This window comes from Macaca mulatta, chromosome 1 (assembly GCF_049350105.2).
Source record: "Macaca mulatta isolate MMU2019108-1 chromosome 1, T2T-MMU8v2.0, whole genome shotgun sequence".
Lineage (NCBI taxonomy): Eukaryota > Metazoa > Chordata > Mammalia > Primates > Cercopithecidae > Macaca > Macaca mulatta.
In genome coordinates this window covers 147,849,024-147,861,448 of record NC_133406.1, presented here as the reverse complement: position 1 = coordinate 147,861,448, position 12,425 = coordinate 147,849,024, and positions in this window count along the sequence as shown.

The following is a 12,425-nucleotide window of genomic DNA, read 5'->3' as shown; positions in this document are numbered from 1 at the left end:
TATTTATGGATACATTTTTAATATTATTTTAAATACTCTTAAAAGTTTCATGAGCTTATTATTGAGTTTGTGTGCTAGGAGTCTAGTTTCTGGGCCTTCATCCCCAGAGTGCTGTCTTTGTTTCATGTTGGTGAGAGGACTTAGAGAAGTAGGAAAGGGGGAAATACACAAGTTGGAGTCTGTGTAAGCAGATTTGGTAAATGAAAATGAGAGAACAGGGTGGCCTGAGGTTTGGGATGATGTCTGAATTAGAGTGTTCAGCTTTGCTGGCCTCCACAAACAACAGTAATATAGAACAAAATGTCAACTCACTGCCTATCAGAAAATAGCATAAATAATGCCTTTGATGACTATAGCATCTGACCTCTGAAATTTAAAGTATTGTCTCATTAAATCCCATAACACCCCCTGTGAAGTGAATAGGATAAGTATTAGCATTTCCACCTGAAACCCCTTATTTCAGTTAGGAGTAGATTAGGGGTAGGGAGAAGAACAGAAGAACCAGATGTCTAGGAATGAGACTGCCTGATCCTCATGAGGCTGAACTTGTCCACACATCTCATGCCTTTTCACCATCACACGCCCAGAAGACCTGATTCAAATCTTGTCTCCACCATTTAGTACCTCTCTGAGTTTCAGTTTTCTCATGTATAATACAGGTGTAATGACAATCATCTAACAGGAGTGTTAAATTGGGAAAATATTGGCAAAACGCTTGACACATAATAGATGTTTAAGATATGTATGATCTCTTCCCTTCCCCGACAGTTCACAAAACCGAAATTATTATCGAATGTTTCTATAATTGGAAGGGAATAAAAGTAGTAGAATATCCCTAAGGTTGGCAGATACCACAGTCAAACCACACTCCATTTAAGATGTGCTAAACAAGGTATTTAAGAAAGTGACCACATGGGGGAATAAAAGAGACATTTATAATGGCAACCAAAAGAGGCAAACCCCACAAGGACACAATGAAAACTGAAACCACAATAATCTCTAAATAGAGAAGTAATAATTGTAGCCTATATTTAAGTGTACGGGAAGCAAGGGTTTAGGTGGGTAGGGTTGTCTGCCATGGCAATCATGCTTATTATTTCAAAATTTGTGGAGAGAACTAGAACTTTTTTTTTTTAGTCACAAAACATTTCAGGTCTTTCCAGTCTTATAGAAAAAAAAAAAAAAGTGCAGAAATAAAAGAAGTAATAAAAAGTGAGGCTGGGGAGTGGGCCAGGGCAGGAGTATACAGGTAGAGTCAATTGTATAGATAAAATTCTTTTTTTTTTTTTTGAGATGGAGTCTCGCTCTGTCACCCAGGCTGGAGTGCAGTGGCACAGTCTCAGCTCACTGCAAACTCCACCTCCCAGGTTCAAGCAATTCTCCTGCCTCAGCCTCCCAAGCAGCTGGGATTACAGGCATGTGCCACCATGCCTGACTTTGTATTTTTAGTAGAGACAGGGTTTCACCATGTTGGGCAGGCTGGTCTCAAACTCCTAACCTCGAGTGATCTGCCCGCCTCAGCCTCCCAAAGTGCTGGGATTACAGGCATGAGCCATTGTGCTTGGGCAACATAATAAAAATTAGTAATTAATTTGCAATAGGTGGTTGAAATAGGTGGTCAAGTTACAATAAAAAAGAATAATCAATATCTGCAAGGACTTCTGTCTACAATCAACAATGAAATGTGTAATCCCACTTTCCAAATGCTGCCAGAAAACATATTTGCACTTCTGATTTTAGAGTCAATAAGTTAGTTAACAAAGAGTACAGCTTTGCCTCTGGACATTAGTAAGTTGCTGGCTCAGGTGCCTCATACAATTGTACTTATTTGGGGACATAGAGAAGCCTGGTCTCCATCAGGCAGATGGAAACAACTTGGGCTATGGCATCAAAGGGCACCAGGCAATGGAATAGTATTGAGCTTGGGAGAGGTGGTCTGTAAATTGCTGCCATCAGCAATGAGTGGCTAATTTCTTAAATATCCTTGTGAATTTTTAAGAGAAAAAAAATACACCAGGATAGACTTAATTGAATGTATGTGATTTAATAAGAATAATAATAAGATTATCAGGGTTTCCAGAATAAAAATTTGTCATGATGTAACTGAGAAATAAAATCAACCAGTGACGTGGGCTGACCCCAAAGAAATAGTACAAATAATCTGAGATCAGCCTTGAAAACCAGACTGCCTGGGGTTCAATCCTAGCTGTTTCACATATTCACTATGTGAACTTGGAAAGATGGTTAACTTTTCTGTGCCTTAGTTTACTTGCCTATAAAATGGTGATGATAATGATAGATACTTCGCTTCATAGGAATATTGCTAGGATTAAATGAGAAAATGTATGCAGAGCATTTAGTCCATTTCTTAACATAGAGCAAAGTCTTAATAAGTGGTGGTAGTTATTCGTATTAGAAGATATCAATAATGATAAAAATAGTCATGACAGCAGGCTATTTATTGAGTGCCCACTCTGCACCAGACTCTTGACATAGATGATATGGTATATATTTTTTTGCTGCAGATTTACCTTACAAATTGGGTTTAATTTTTAAGGTGCGGTGGTGAGCAAAGGAAACCAGACTTTTCAAAGGGACAATGATCACAGTGAAACTGAAAGCATAAATTAAGGAAAGATCAATTATGCCCTTTTTTCAGGGACAAGTTTCAGGAATCCAGATTTTCTTTATTTGCTAGACACACAAGGAGTAGCTCTAATTCCTAGACTCCATTGGACTAAAAAGAGACAGCTTCACTCTCCAGTTTAGAAATGGCTGTTCATACTCTGAAATTGATCATCATCTAATGTAAGTACGGTATGGCATATCTCTAAGATAATTGGAGAAAGTGCAACCCAACTGAACGCTGATGGCAGATGCTGCCTGGCTTGGAGAAACAGCAATTGCATTCTTAGTTTTAACCTTTCTGGGCCCCAAGCTTAGGATAATATAGTCTGTTATTGGCCTGTTTCTCATATTCTGAAATTTCTAGTGCCTACCTTGTAAGATAAAAACATTACTGGCCAGGCGCAGTGGCTCACACCTGTAATCCCAGCACTTTGGGAGGCCGAGGTGGGTGTATCACCTGAGGTCAGGAGTTTGAGACCAGCCTGGCCAACATGGTGAAACCTCTACTAAAACCACAAAACTTAGCCAGGCATGGTGGCGCATGCCTGTAATCCCAGCTACTCAGGAGTCCGAGGCAGGAGAATCGCTTGAACCCGGGAGGTGGAGGTTGCAGTGAGCCAAGACGGCGCCACTGCACTCTAGCCTGGGTGACAGAACGAGACTCTGTCTCAAAAAAAAAAAAAAAAAAAAAAAAATTACTGAATACATAAATATATGTATGAACTCAAACATACTCCCATCTCCCCATCCAAAATCCTATTGCACTGAACTTAGGCTAAATTTAACAACATTTAAGTAATATTTATTCATTCAAAAAAATACTTGCTTTATAGGCCCTAGAGATGTAGTAGTAAATAAGATAGACATGATCTCTGACTCATGGGAAATCAGATAATAAACAAGAAAACAAGTAAATAAATCACAAATCATCAGTAAATGCAGAAAGGAAGGCAATTTGTGAACACAATGACTCTGACACAAGTCAGCCTTTTGTGAAGCCCTCTTCCAGGCTAATCTGGGTTCAGGATGTATATAGTCTCGGTCTGTCTCAGATGGTACTCTAACATTTTAGAGGAGGAGCCCTAGGGGTCAAGGCTTTTCACAGCATGAGAATCAGAAGGAGAGGAAATAAGGGGGAAGTGTCATGGCCACATTAGTGTTCGCACACACACACCCAGGAAGGGGTGCCGGCACTATGACCTAGGGTAAGGCTATACTCTGTAGGGGTGTGGGTGTCATCCTGATTCTTGGGAACCTCAGGAAGTGAATGAATTTGACAGGCACTGCAGGTGTTGGCTAGAAAATCCTTGGGGGAACTCTGTTTCTTGTTCTTCCGTCTTGGACTGGGAGAGACCACCTCCAAGCTTGGTGTTTCCAGCGCCCAGCCAAGGTTTTGATAGAATCATAGGACTTAGATGGTCAGAGCTGGAAAGTCCCTTCGAGAGCATTTGACACATCCTCCTCACTTTACAAAGAAGAAAACAAGCTCAGAGACAGGATAACCCCCAAGTTTAAAAGCTAGCTAGGGGCCAGGCATGGTGGCTCATGCCTGTAATCCCAGCACTTTGAGAGGCCAAGGTGGGAGGATTGCTTGAGGCCAGGAGCTCCAGACCAGCCTGGGCAACAGGAAACCCTGTCTCTACAAAAAATAAAAAAAATTAGTGGGGCATGCTGATGCACATCTGTAGTCTTAGTTGCTTGGGAGGCTGAGGCAGGAGGACTGCTTGAGCCCAGGGTGTTGAGGCTGCAGTGAGTCATAATGGTATCACTCCAGTCTAGCCTGGGTGACAAAGCAAGATCCTATCTCTAAAAACAAAAAACAAAAACAAAAACAAAAACTACTTAGGGCTCTGGCCAAGACTGGTTAGATGTTCACCATTTTTTCTTCCTTAACAGAAAGGAAAATTACATTTCCCAGCATTCTTTGCAGCAAGGTTGGGATTTTGTGTTGGGGTCTGATCAAAGGAAGGTGAACAGAAGCAATCTATACATTGCCCAGTCTGGCTTTACAAAGGTCCCATATGATCCTCTACACACCTTCTGTCTTCATTCATCAGCCCTAAATGCAGACAATGAAGGAGAGAACAAGAAATTCCTGAAAGATGGCAACACTACAAGATAGAAGGAATTGGGAGCTCTCAACCATCAGTGAAGAAAGCAGTCTGAACACACTCAAATTCACTGTGATATGTTAATTATTTATTTATTATGTAAGCCACTGCAATTTTGGAGTTATTCGTTACAGCACTAGCGCTCTTTACTCTGATAAACATACTGGCAATTTGGAGACCATGATGGTTAGTTTTTGTGTCAATTTGAATGGGTCTCAGGTGCCTAGACAGTTGGTTAAACATTCTTGCTTGGTATGTCTCTGAGGGTGTTTCAGGATGAGATTAACATTTAAATCAGTAGACTGAGTAAAGTAGACTGCCTTCCCTAATGTGGGTGGGCCTCATCCAATCAACCGTAGATCTGAGTAGAACAAAAAGACTAAGAGGGAACTTTGCCTGTCTGACTGCTTGATCTGGGACATCTGTCTTCTCCTGGTCTTGAACTGGAACTGTATGCAAATAAGTAATCAATATACCATATTTATGGATCTCCTGGGTCTCCAGCTTGCCAACTGATCTCCTGACCTCCAAATTCAATGCAGTTTTTAACTAAACAATTCTGCTTCTCCAAGCTGACAGAAGGTTCCCTAGGAAAGTTCAGATCCACTTCTCATACTTGGAACCTGCCAGTCTTGGACCAACAGTGACCAGTGGAAAATAAACCTCCATAATATAGACCCCAGGGGGTTCTTAGTGATGTACAAAGGATAAGTGTGTGGGTGCCCTGAAATCAAATCAGCTAAACCTTTGACACTAGCATTTGAATTGCAAAGAGTCTCCCAGTTCATTGTCCACTGTTTTTTTTTTGTTTGTTTGTTTGTTTGGAGACAGGGTCTCACTTTGTTGCCCAGGAAATTAAAAAAAGTTTCAGGAACAGGTCTCATTATGTTGTCCAGGCTGGTCTTGAACTCCTTGCCTCAAGGAATTCTCCCACTTCAGCCTCCCTAGTCACTGGAATTACAGGCGTGAGCCACAATGCCCAGCTCCTGGATTGAAAGAGTTTTGAAGGTCATCTGATTCTACCTTTATTTTAAACTTTTTATTTTATGTTATTTTATATAGTACCTAAACATATGATGTAAACAATAACCATGCAAAGATGGCATGCAAAAATATTACACTGTGGTGGGACTCCCTCAGCCCAGTTAAGAACCTGTTACTCTTGTTTATTAGAGTCCCATGAACAGTGGTTTTTAGTACAGGGAAAGAGGAAGTCGAGTTTGTGTGATGTCTCTGGGAAGGTATATTCAAGACGTGAAACACAGACAATTCTACTAAAGGTTAATGAAAGGATGGTTTCTGGCTCTCCCAAAAAGTCACAAGAGGCATCCACTCAGATCTTCCTTACTCTGAGAAAAACTGAAGAATTGCTATTGCAGCAAATCTTATCAAGGCATGCCAATCAGTTCTTCTCAGAAAGGGCAACCTAGGAAATTGTCTAATTCATATTAAAAGACAGAATTGAAACTAGGCTTCTGACTTTACCAAAAATTAAAAAACTTCTCAATGAAGTTTGTAAAACTAGCATCAAGAAACAAACCTAACTTCCTGCTTTTGGGTCTCCTCTACAGTTAAAACAAATGCAAGCTTTAAAAAACCTTGCAAGATAGAATCCTTCCCGAATACCAGCCTGGGCAACCCTGTCGCTAAGGAAAAAAAAAAAACCAACTAAACAAACAAAAAACAAAAAACTAAAGACAATGAGTACAATAGAACAATGATTTAAAAAGGAAGAATTCACCAGGAACACGTAATAGTTCAAAATTTTATGCACCTAATAACAACCATCAAAATAGGTAAAAGTAAAAGAGTTAACAGAATTCAAAGGAGATTTTTCTCAAGTTCACATGGAAAAAAGAAAAAAGAACTCAAAGGAGAAATTTATAAGTTAATAATCACCATGAGAGATTAAAACTTATATCTCTCAGTGACTGGTTGATTAAGCAGACCAAAATTATTTAGGATATAGAAAATTTGAACAATATAATCACAAGCTTAATCTAACAGACATAGAACTGGCACTTGGCAATTTGAATATATACATTCTTTTCTTTTCTTTTTTGAGACGGAGTCTCTCTCTGTCGCCCAGGCTGGAGTGCAGTGGCGCGATCTCGGCTCACTGCAAGCTCTGCCTCCCGGGTTCACGCCATTCTCCTGCCTTAGCTTCCCGTGTAGCTGGGACTACAGGCGCCTGCCACCGTGCCCCGCTAATTTTTTGTATATTTAGTAGAGATGGGGTTTCACCGTGTTAGCCAGGATGGTCTCGATCTCCTGACCTCGCGATCTGCCCGTCTCGGCCTCCCAAAGTGCTGGGATTACAGGCGTGAGCCACCGTGCCCGGCCTATGCATTATGTATAAAAATTGACCATGGAGAAGGCCACAAAATAAATATCAACAAATATTAGAGAATTAATATTATGCAAGTCAGGTTCTCTGATCAAAATATAATTAAATTATAAATCACTTACAAAAATTACTGAAAAAACATGTTTAGAATTTTATTTTGCAACTCTAAGCCAGAGATATTTAGAAATTTTAAATATACTTCTAAATAATACATCTGTCAAATAAGAAATATTGTTAGATAAGATATAGAAATGAATGACAATGAAAATATGCTGCAAAAACTAATAAAATAGGGACCTTTGGCAATATTAAAGAAAAAAGATAAAGGTACAAATGAACAATATTGGAAAGAAAAACTGAACATCATTATAGGTGGAGTAGACATTTTTTAAAAATCAGAGCACTCTATGAAATGTTTGTGGCAATTAATTTGGATACTTAGAATTAATTTGGATGCTTATAAATATGCTAAATATGCTGATTGATATATATAAGTATATATTATATATAAATATATATCATATATAATATATATGATATAAATAAAAAGCTGTATCATATATCATATATATGTATCATATATATATGATACAGCTTTTTTTTTTTTTTTAAACGGAGTCTCGCTCTGTTGCCCAGGCTGGAGTGCAGTGGCCGGATCTCAGCTCACTACAAGCTCCGCCTCCCAGGTTCACGCCATTCTCCTGCCTCAGCCTCCTGAGCAGCTGGGACCACAGGCGTTCGCCACCATGCCCAGCTAATTTTTTTGTATTTTTAGTAGAAACGCGGTTTCACCGTGTCAGCCAGGATGGTCTCCATCTCCTGACCTCGTGATCCAGCCGTCACGGCCTCCCAAAGTGCTGGGATTACAGCCGTGAGTCACCATGCCTGGCCATGATACAGCATATTTAAGAAAAAATTAAAAACCTGAATAGACTTATAGTAACTAAAACTTAAATATATCCTCCTCTTTGTTATTCCTCATCAAAAAATCCCAGGTGAGTTCTATCAAACATTCAAAGAACATATAATCCCAGTCCTTCATAAATTGATCCAGAAAACAGAAAAAGAAGAAATGTTACCCTGTTCATTTTGAAACATGTTAAACCTTGGCCAGTATAAGAAATAAAAATTATAAGCCAATTTCACTAGTAAGTATAAATGCAAAAATCTTAAGTAAAGGTCAGCAAACCAAATCAGCAATGCTGTTTAAATGACTAAGTTGGAATTTGTTCCCCTCTAGGTGGGGGTTTGTTCCCCAAATAATACAAGGATAACTTAAAACATTAGAGTAAATTATAAATATCATTTGCCATGTTGACAAATTAAAGGATAAAATATTAAAAATATATTGATTCTCTCAATAGATGCAGAAAAATCATACAATAAAATTAAATATCCATTGATTAAAAACACACGTACACAAGTGGAAATTCTTACCAAACAGAAACAGAAATTCCTAACCTCATTTTTAACAAGTTATCTACCAAAAACCTACCAAAAACATCACATAAAATTGTGAAAAACTAAAAATATTTCCCTAGAATAAGGGAATAAGACAAAGATGCCTGTTACTCAGCCCCTATACAATATAGCCGTGGCCAGTGCAGTGAGGCAAGAATAAGATGGAAAGAATGAAATAAAGCTATTGTCACTTGAATATCTTAGGGGTATCTTACTTTGAAAATCTAAAATAATCTGCAAAAACCAAAAAAGAGGGTTCAGCAAAGTTGTAGGATATAAGATCAACATATAGAAAAATTAATTTTGCTCCCATACATCAGCAATTACAAAATTCAATTTTCAAAAAAAGAACTAGGAAAATAAGTTTAAAAAGTAATTAAATTATGCAGACAATGACAAAGTGTTATTGAAAGACATAAAAGAAGATTAAATAAGTAATCAATATACCATATTTATGTATAGGAAGAATCAATAGCAAAATAATTTCAGTTCTCTCCAAATTAAATAATAAATGTAATACAAACCAAAATTCCAACAGAGTTTTTCACATGCAAGAACGAAGGGCCAAAGGTAGCCAGGATATTCCTGAAGAGGATGAAGCAGGTCACAAGGCAGCCTTCCCTACTAGCTATTAAGAGTTTATTATAACTTGGCCGGGCGCGGTGGCTCAAGCCTGTAATCCCAGCACTTTGGGAGGCCGAGACGGGCGGATCACGAGGCCAGGAGATCGAGAGACGATCCCGGCTAACACGGTGAAACCCCGTCTCTACTAAAAAATACAAAAAAACTAGCTGGGCGAGGTGGCGGGCGCCTGTAGTCCCAGCTACTCGGGAGGCTGAGGCAGGAGAACGGCGTAAACCCGGGAGGCGGAGCTTGCAGTGAGCTGAGATCCGGCCACTGCACTCCAGCCTGGGTGACAGAGCAAGACTCCGTCTCAAAAAAAAAAAAAAAAAAAAAAAGAGTTTATTATAACTTAAATTATTTAAGACACTATGGCTTTGGCACAGAGATAGACAAAATGACCAGTGGAACAGATCAGCAAGCCTGGAAATAGAACCATACAGAAATAGAAACTTGCCATATGACAGAGGTGGCATTACAATCAGAGGGAAAAGGATGAAAATAGCAATACATAATGTTGGGATAATTGATTATCCATTACTAATGGTGAAGACAATTTTTAAAATTAGGTCCTACTTTATACTATACACATACAAGTGGATTAAAAAGCTAATGTTTCACGCCTGTAATCCCAGCACTTTGTGAGGCCGAGGTGGGTGGATTACCTGAGGTCAGGAGTTTGAGACCAGCCTGGCCAACATGTTGAAACCCTGTCTCTACTAAAAATAAAAAATTAGCCAGGTGTGGTGGCACATGCCTGTAGTCTCAGCTACTTGGGAGGCTGAAGCAGGAGAATCGCTTGAACCTGGAAGGTGGAGGTTGCAGTGAGCCAAGATTGCGCCACTACACTCCAGCCTGGGCGACAGAGCAAGGCTCTATCTAAAAAAAAAAAAAAGAAAAGAAAAGAAAAGAAAATCTAATGTTACAGGCATAAATTTAAACACTTCTAGAAGAAAATATAGGGAATCTAATGACCACCAGCTAGGGAAAGAGTTCTTAACTGATATGTAAGAAGCATAAACCATTGAGGAAAAGACTAATACATTTGATTACACACAAAAACAAAACAAGCAAACAAATCCTGTCTTCAAAGTGAAAAGGCAAACCATAGACTGGGATAAGTATGCAACACATTTAACTAATATAACAGTGAATGTTTAGAATATATTTAAAGAACAAATTGATAAAAAGCAAACAAACAACAGAAAAATGGACAAAGTACATGAAGATGCATTACATAGGAAAGGAAATCTGTCAGGCCCATCAACTTATAAAAAGATACTCAGTCTCACTAGGAATCAGGAAATGCAAATTACAATGACATTCACATCCATCTGATTGGCAGACATGTTTAAAGTTTGACAATACCAAGTGTTGGTAAGATTTGGAGTAACAGGAATTCTCCTACATTGTTGGGGAGACTGTAAATTGGAACAACCATTTTGAAGAGCAGTTTGGTAATATCCAGCATTTTCATTCCCAGGAATACATCCTAAAGAATCCCTCACAAAAGAGATACGCAAAAGGTTGTTTGCTTCAGAATCATTTGTAATAGGAAAAACTGGATATGACCCAAACTCTCCCAACAGGAGAATAAATTACCAAGTATTCATCCCATGGAATTCCATATGCAGTGGTTAAAATAAAGGAAGTAAACTGCACATATCAACATGGATAAATCTCAAAAACAACGTGTTAAGCAAAAAAACCAGAAAAGTGCAGAAGTATAAACTGTAATCCATTTACATGGAGTTAAAATATGCTAAATTATATATTTACATAATTATATATTTATATATACATATGAATACAATTATATTATATGCTTATATAATTATATATTACCTATGGAATTATGCATAAATTAAAGGCATACAAATATTCATGGAAATTATATATACTGATTTTGGTATAATGGATGCCTCTGAGGAGGAAAGAAATGGGGCTAGAGAGGAACATATCCCAGAAGAAATTCAACTATACCTGTAACATGTTATTTCAAAAATAAAATCTGAAGTAAATATGGCAGAACAGTGGGTACACTGATGTTTATCATTCTCTGCAATTTCCAGTATGCCTAAAATGTTTTATTCAAAAAGTGAATAACATTAAACTTCAGAAAAGACTTTTTCTCAATGATTGATAAGATTCCCAATAAAATACTAAGATTTCAATAAAATTTGGTCATAAAATTGTCCAAATTCTCATTGTGAAATATCTATTTTAAGTATGTGTCCATATAATAAAGAGCTATCTAGACAAAAATTATAAAATATAAATATACGCACATGTGCCTAAAGACTAGAAAGGAACAAACTAGAAAAGAACACATACAAAAAGAACATAAGCTTTTAAGCTAGAAGGATTTAGGGTGCAATTTCTTTAAACTTTTTAATTTTTAAAATCTGACTTAATGAATGGGAAAAGAGGTTAAAATAAATGTATTATATACTTCCTAAAAAGTTTTTTCTGTAGAAATAATATGGCAGCACAGATTTAAACAAACAGTGTACTCTAGAAATGCACAGTAAAAAGTAGTGAAGTTCTTCCAGATTTTCCTCTGAGTTCATTTCTTTCTGTTAAATGATCAGGTTGAACAAACAGGCACACAGCAAAGTGACTTGGGTCAAATCACTATCACCACCCAGTTTTCAAGGGCAATGGCAGTCAAGAAGTCGCCGGGGAGTGATACTCTGCTATCCCTTTAATTAAGGCGGGGCTTTTAAAACTCAATTGTTCCATTCGTGTCTCAAATCAATCAGATGAAATTCACCTTTTACGTGGCCTGAATCCTGATAGCTCAGCACACTTGATAGGTAATTTAATCATGTCTGGTGTAGATGAACGCAAACTCAAATTAGCTGCTGAAAGAGTTGGTCTTCTCAGAGATAGCTGTGCTTTTCCACTTTTATGCAAGAGCTGAGCTTCACCAACTGGCTAGCTGGAGGTGTTATTAAAAATTTAGTGAAAGAAACAAAGGTGTGCTCTTGTGTCTCTTGTTACCCTTTCTACTGTTACTCCAGCAGACAAAAGGCATAGAGCCTGCCTCATGAATAATGTGACATGGAATATTCACAATCTATTTTTAATGGAGTCAAGTAATAACATTAAGAGAGATATTTGCAATCTTCAAATTTCACACGGTAACAGGCACAGTAATTTGTTTTGATTCTGAACTGGGGATATCAAGATACATTTTTTACCAGAAAAAAAAAAAAGGCATACACTTACCATCAAAATTACAATTCCTCACTTAG